This window comes from Marmota monax, unplaced genomic scaffold (genome assembly GCF_021218885.2).
Source record: "Marmota monax isolate L192 unplaced genomic scaffold, Marmota_monax_Labrador192_F-V1.1 WCK01_AAM20220418_F8-fsc00148, whole genome shotgun sequence".
Classification (NCBI taxonomy): Eukaryota; Metazoa; Chordata; class Mammalia; order Rodentia; family Sciuridae; genus Marmota; species Marmota monax.
The window spans coordinates 2,297,162-2,303,827 of NW_026693034.1; the positions used below are offsets into that span (position 1 = coordinate 2,297,162).

General features: G+C 43.7%; 1 long non-coding RNA gene across 1 annotated transcript; it reads right to left on the reverse strand.

Moving 5' to 3' along the window:
* Positions 1-231: 231 nt before the first annotated feature.
* On the reverse strand, positions 232-6,332 carry LOC124098804 (uncharacterized). The gene is made up of 2 exons (XR_006853699.2): positions 4,276-6,332; positions 232-3,353 (listed from the first exon to the last, which is right to left on the reverse strand). It is a non-coding gene; the product is annotated as an uncharacterized LOC124098804 (long non-coding RNA).
* Positions 6,333-6,666: the final 334 nt, after the last annotated feature.

Sequence of the window (6,666 nt, forward strand, 5' to 3'; positions counted from 1 at the left end):
TGTTACAAATCAATATAATGGCAAAATCGAGAGGAGGAATTCTAGTATTTCTACAAAATAGAGAAAAAGTTTTCCAGATAATGTGAAATGCTTGCAGGCTGAAAGAGCTTTTGCTATCAAATGAAAACAAATCATACCAACATAGAATGTTTAAAAGTCTAATTCGACAGCATATAAATAAATAAAATAAAGGTCCACCAACAACTAATAAAAAGTCTAATTCATAAAAAATTCTGTGTTTATTAAAGCATTTATTTAGGATAATAACATAAGTCATGCAAGAGCTCAGTTAAAAACAAAGAATATTAGGAATGGTAATTGGTGCTTTCAATTTAAAAAGAATTGTAAATCACTTTACTATCCAATATTGATAGGAAAAATCATTAGAATCTGAGCATGGACATGGTTGTGGCAATCTTTTGGGAACTGCAAATGAAAGTGATAGATAAGTTGTGCTCTGTTTCTCAGAAAAGTAGGGTCTCATATCCAAAGTAATCATTACAGTCCCTCCAGTCACACTTGGATAGCAAGCAGTCCAGAGCCCTTGCCAGTGAGTTCTTTGGAACTCTTGGGGAAGTCTTAAGGGAGAAGAGCAGGCTCCTTTGGCAACTCTTAGTTGACACCCCATCTACATTCAGAACCTTAAAATTTTGGTTCTGAGGGACTTGCAAGTCACCAACACTAACCTTAAATGTAGTGTTGTGATGTCCACGGAAGGATTTCCACGGCTGGCAGAAATAAACTTGGACAGATGTACAAAATTCAACATACTGTCTCAGATTTCAAACAAATATGACTCATCTTTTGGCAAAAAATAAATGTAGTGGAATTCAAATTTGATAGATGTTAGAGTAGATAATTTACCAACTGCCAAGAAGTACGATTTCATTGTAGACACACTCAACCTTCAAGAAGTTTTTTTTTTTTTAAAGTCTGCACTTACTCATTGTAAAATCATGACTTTTGAAACTACCCCAATTAAACTGCACACTGAATTTATTAATACAGAAGGGTATGGAAAACAACAACCCGCAGGGAGAAAAGAAAAGTAATGGGCTCTGGACTTTCACAATTTCCCATTCTACAACTATTTCTCTGACTGCCCAGCCCACATATTCTGCTATGATTAAGTGTGTATGATTAAGTCTCACTTAACTCTATAAAAATCAGATCCCCATTGTAACCAGTTGCCATTTTCCTCCTGAAAAAGTGCCCCTCCGTTGCTTAATAAAGCATAGGGGGGTCCCTCAAGGTCTGTCCCCTTGTGTGTGTGTGTGTGTGTGTGTGTGTGTGTTTGCTTTCAAATACAGCATTAAGTTTCTTTGTGTTAAAAAAAAAAGATAAGGCAAGATGCATTGGACAGAAATCTTCTGGTTCTTTTCCTCTGCATTCTTAAGGACCACTGATGACTGCAACAAGAGTTAAGTTTCTGATTTTCCACATTGAGCATCTGGTCCCTTTGCTGTGGTAAGAATTGTGTCCCTGGACATTGATGGTCTTTGGCACTTAGGCTGGCAAACTGAGCTAGAATTGCAAAGAAAGGGGAGAAACAATCGGTTACTGAAGTTGACAAGCTCAGTTTCTTGAGCTAACCCTAAACGTGACCTTGGTGAGGCATGGCCACAGGTGTTCTTTTTCGTTTGTGTGTGCTGTTTTTTTTTTTTTTCTTTTGCAGTCGAAGCGCGTTCGTTGTGCCATCTGGAAAAGCCACGGTTTCGGTCTTCTTTCCTTTCCTTGGAAAGCAATGCTGGGCATCTGGAATAGCCTAGACTTTGAGGGGGAACTTCTTCTAGCATCTTGGTTCAGTGAATAGGACACATTCTCTCCTTCATGTCACAACTCGAGGCTCTGTGCAAAGAGAGGACCTTGGCTCCTGGACCAAACACGCGGCCAGCCACCGAACGCAGAAAGGGACTAGAGACAAATGAGCGCGCGGTTCCCGGCGGCCAGGGGCTCACAGCAAAGCGCCTCTGAACCCCTGGATGAGGCGGAGACATTTTCGACATTCCCTAAGGAGTGAAGACCCACCGGAGCCGCCGGGTCCACCCTCAAGCCGCAGTGCTGAGTCCGGAGCTGGAGACTCTGGGACCTGGAGGGAGGCGCGGCCTGGGCCCTTGGAGCACACCTGCTTGGCGAGGGGAGGTCGGAAGCCTGGGAGCAGCAGTGGCCTCTGGAAGCATCCGCGCCTCGGCCTGCTCGGGAGCAATAATGGCCCCAGGAACCGTAGTCCCGGTTCTCCTCTGGACCCGTAATGGCCCTCGGAATCGGCTGCACCCAGATCCGTCCAGAGCAGCAACCATCAGCAGCGGGGACCCGGTCACCGCTGACCCCTCGGGAGCTGAAAGGCCACAGCTGCGCATTCCCAGGAGGTGCAGGTAGTGAGTGCAGGAACCGCGTGGCGGGTTATTGCGCGAGGCAGGGCAGGGTTTAGTGGCTTCAGGAGAGACAGATGGGGGGCAGCAGTCACTGGGACTGCCGGGACTTCTGCCTGCACTCCTCCCCCCCCCCCACTTATGCTCCAGTGTCTCCAGGTGTGTCAACCTCCAGGAGCACCTCAGATCTTTGACTTTCCCTCTCAGATCTGTCCTTGCAGAATCAAGCCGTGTAGTGAGGACAAGTCTCTTATTGCCTCATTCGATGGAGGAATCTTGGGCTTGACGTGGGCTTCATCAAGGTCTCGGCTGGTTTGTGGGCACTTCCAGGCCAGCATGCCTTCCACTGTATTCCACTCAAGTCACAGTTTCTTAATAAAATACCCCTTTGAGCAGCGCCACTCAAGTTTCTACAAAGTCCAACCATGCTGACTGCATTCGTTATTCAGAGAATCCTATGGATTTTATGATCTTAAGTGGTTAAAAGAGTAAGAAAACAGATGAGTGTTGTAGAGCAGAATTTCTTTTTCAGCTGACATTTAAATGATGGCAGATGTTTTCATTTGGATTTGAAGTTCATTCACCCTGAGACTCCCACTTATTCGTTCACTGCTAGAAACATGTAGGTGGGGAAGGCCTAATGGGACAGCCTCCCATGAGGTGTCCTTTTAAAAAATAGGTTTTTTTTTTTTAGTTGTAGATGGACACAATATATTTATTTATTTGCTTTTATTTTTATACGGTGCCAGGGATCAAACCCAGTGCCTCACGAAGGGAAGGCTAGGGAAGCGCTCGGCCACTGAGCCACAGCCCTGGCCCCAGTGCTTGCATTTTCCATCCCCAGATCTGCACCTGTTTCCACATCTTCCATGTTTTCCAAGAGCAGAAGAAAACGAGTAAATCCCTGCTCAGTTTTTCTATTCATGTGTTTTCTCTACTTTTGCTTACAATACTCCATAGGAGTCAAATAAGTGTTCAAATCTGAAAATGGGAAAATAGAAATAGTTAAAAATATGGTCAACTACAATGGTTATTTTTATCCTTTCCCCTTTACTCTCTCCTTGTTACCATTATTACAGTTTTGGGTTTTTTTTTTTTTGTTTCTTTGGACTCTTGCAGAAACTCCCATTCTCTACTACTTCTTTCCTTCACTGGCTCAAGTGCATTTTCTGCCTTGAGTATTTCTCCTAAAACCATAATTTGATCATGCTGCCTCCATGTGGAAAAGCACTTCAGAGGCTCCCTGAGTGACCAGGAAAACTAGGTTATCATTAAACTGGGAGTGGGAGATGGTGAAAAATCAGGTTTGAAAAAAAGGCCAGAATTGGATTTTAGCCATTTTGAGTCAGCTGTGTTAGCATGAGGTAAAGCAGAGATAGCAAGAGGGCAGGGATTGTGTTGGGACTTCAGTGGACAGCCTGCGCTGGAAATCAGCATGGAAAGCTGTGTTGGGAGGTGGACAAGGAGGTGAGCCCAGGACTCTCCCATGTGCAAAGTGCTACAGAAGGTGGGACTGGGTGGGGCTGGTGGTAAGGCCAGCGTGAGGACCAGAAGCATGAAGTTTTAGGAGCCAAGGAAATGAAAAGATCTGGGAATTAGAGGAGAACTGTATCAAATGCTGTTCACAGTCAAGCCCAAGGACAGAACTGGCCATGGGATTCAGTCCTGGGGAGGTCCTGTGACTCCTTGAGGATTTGTTTAGCTGGGTCTCGAAGGGTTTGAGAGAGTGGTACAATTGGATTTGATCTATTCATAATTTTAAATAATTGTTGACCCAATGGGAAAAGAGGATTTGGTCAGTAGCTATAGGAGTTGAGGTCAAGAAAATATTGTTTAGTTTTGATATGATGGGAGGAATAAGAATGGGGATGAGCCAGCAGAGAAGGAAAATCTTTTGACTTACTTGTGTTTTATGCTCTCCTAATTGGAAAGTGATAAGCCAGGAGTAGACACGTCATTGACAACGGTGGTATGCACAAAGCTGCATTAAGTCCTCTCTATGGAGCCCCTGCTTTCTGCTGATGGTTCAGGATGTGATGGGGACCATCACCATCTTACTGTAGAGGTGATGATAGTAAAGGATGCAGTTATAGTGCTGGTGGGAGTTTTTGTGAATGGGACAGTTTGCTCAGAGGATGCACATTAAAAGTCAGTTTACAGGTAAGCTCTATATCCCTTACCAGGAAGGCATTTCTCCTCTTCTGGAATGTGTTAATATGGAGAAAGGAAATTCAGGGTTCCCAAACTGGGAATCGTGGACAATCAAGTCATGCTATTGCTGATACCTCTTGCAGCAGGCTGTGGACTTTCTTGCAATGAAATGTGAAATTAGAACATGTGTTGCCTGGCTTGCTTGTTGCTTTGGTGATTGTGGCCAATGCAGAGTGGTTCCATTAGGCTAGAAGAGGAACAGGCTGACAGGAATAGCAATTGAATCTGAGGCTTGTTGAACTTAAGATCTGAGACATGTGAATCTGGACTTGAGGATGGTTCTGGGACTGGTGTGAGTGGCCTGGGAATCCCAGAGTTGCAGCCGGTATGAAGTGTGAGCAGTGTAGTGAGGCCTGTGGCCTCAACTGGTGGTATTTCATCTCAATGCAGGTGATCAGCATTAGAATGGCTTTGCACAGTGCCATCTGTCTCCCCCACCCACGCCGCTTTGGTACTGGAGATAGAACCCAGTGGTGCTCTGCCACTGAGTCATATCCCCAGCCCTTTTTAATTTTTTTTGGGGGTGCTGGGATTGAACTCAGGGCCTTGTGCATATGAAGCAGGCATTCTACCAACTGAGCTATGTCCCCAGGCCCCTTTTTAATTTTTTTATTATGACACAGGGTCTCACTGTTTGCTGAGGCTGTCCTTGAAATTTTGATCCTCCAAGCCACTGGGAATACAGGCATGCTCCACCATGCCTGACAACAATGCCTATCTTATTGGCTTTTCCCTTGATGGATCCTCTTCAGTTGCTCCATTCACTCAACCACCCTCCCTCTCTTAAAGTATCCATCTAGTTTTAAGCTCATTCCAAATGTCATCCTTTCCAGCCCCTCAGCATTGTTCTCTCTCTCTCTAACCCATTCACATCTCATCTCTGGCTCTGTTGTCGCCTCTCTTTAGCTTTGTTTTACTTCTGGCTGATACTCTGCTTTATCTGCTTATTCCCAGCTGCTCCCCTATTCTCTGATGCTCCCATCTCCCAAGGTGCCTTTCTGCAGTTGTTGAGGGGCTGCACTAGTAGCTCGCTTCCCTCCTCTCTGTGCCTATCTGTTTAGCAGCTTTAGCTCTTCCTCACTTCATTCTTCTCAGAACCTGTTCTTCATTTCTCTTCACACTTTCTATTTCATCACAACCTTCTGGATCGTCCTTCTGTTATGTAAAACTGGAATTAGAGGTTGTGGAAAAGACTGTGATAATGACTTAACTAGCAAACTCTACCTTTCCCTGTGTGTCCCCCTCCTTGGACCATTGCCAGGAAGGCATCTCCTGTGAGACACTTCCTGATTTCAGATTTAGGATTTCTATATAGTTCCCATAGAACTTTCTTTCTTCTTTGTACTCCTCAATGTCCTCCTGTGTTTCCTGCTTCCAGACTCTAATTTAGGATCTGCCACCTTCTCTGTTGTTTTCCAACATGAAAAGCAATTAAAAATTCTTTTTTTTTCAGGTAAGAAATTTGGTCAGTTACCCAGAACCCTGTGAGTGAACAAGCAGTCCAGACTGACATGATCACATGCATTGTGAAGATGCAAAGACGTTCATCTTTATTAAATTTCCCCAAGAAATGTGCTGTGTTCTGCCAAAGCTCATAGCACATGACCTCTTAAAATGCACACTTTCTTTAAAATGATAGACGTGTCAAAGCACATTAAAGAACGGCTGCTTAATGTTCACAACTCAATAATGAAGACCAAAAATCAAAATTTGTACTGAGGGCTGGGGATGTGGCTCAAGCGGTAATGCACTCACCTGGCATGCACGGGGCGCTGGATTCGATCCTCAGCACCACATAAAAAAATAAAATAAAGATGTTGTGTCCGCTGAAAACTGAAAAATAAATATTAAAAAATTCTCTTCTCTCTCTCTCTCAAAAAAATTTGTACTGACAAGAATTTGGGTTTACTTCCACTGAGCTAGAAATATAATAGACATATAAGTATAATAGCTCAAAAAAAAAACCTCTCTTAAAAGTGAAAATATTTATTCATTTTATATTTTTAAAAAATTGTTCTAGTTATTTATCATGACAGTAGAATACAATTTGACACATTGTACACAAATGAGCACAACTTCTCAT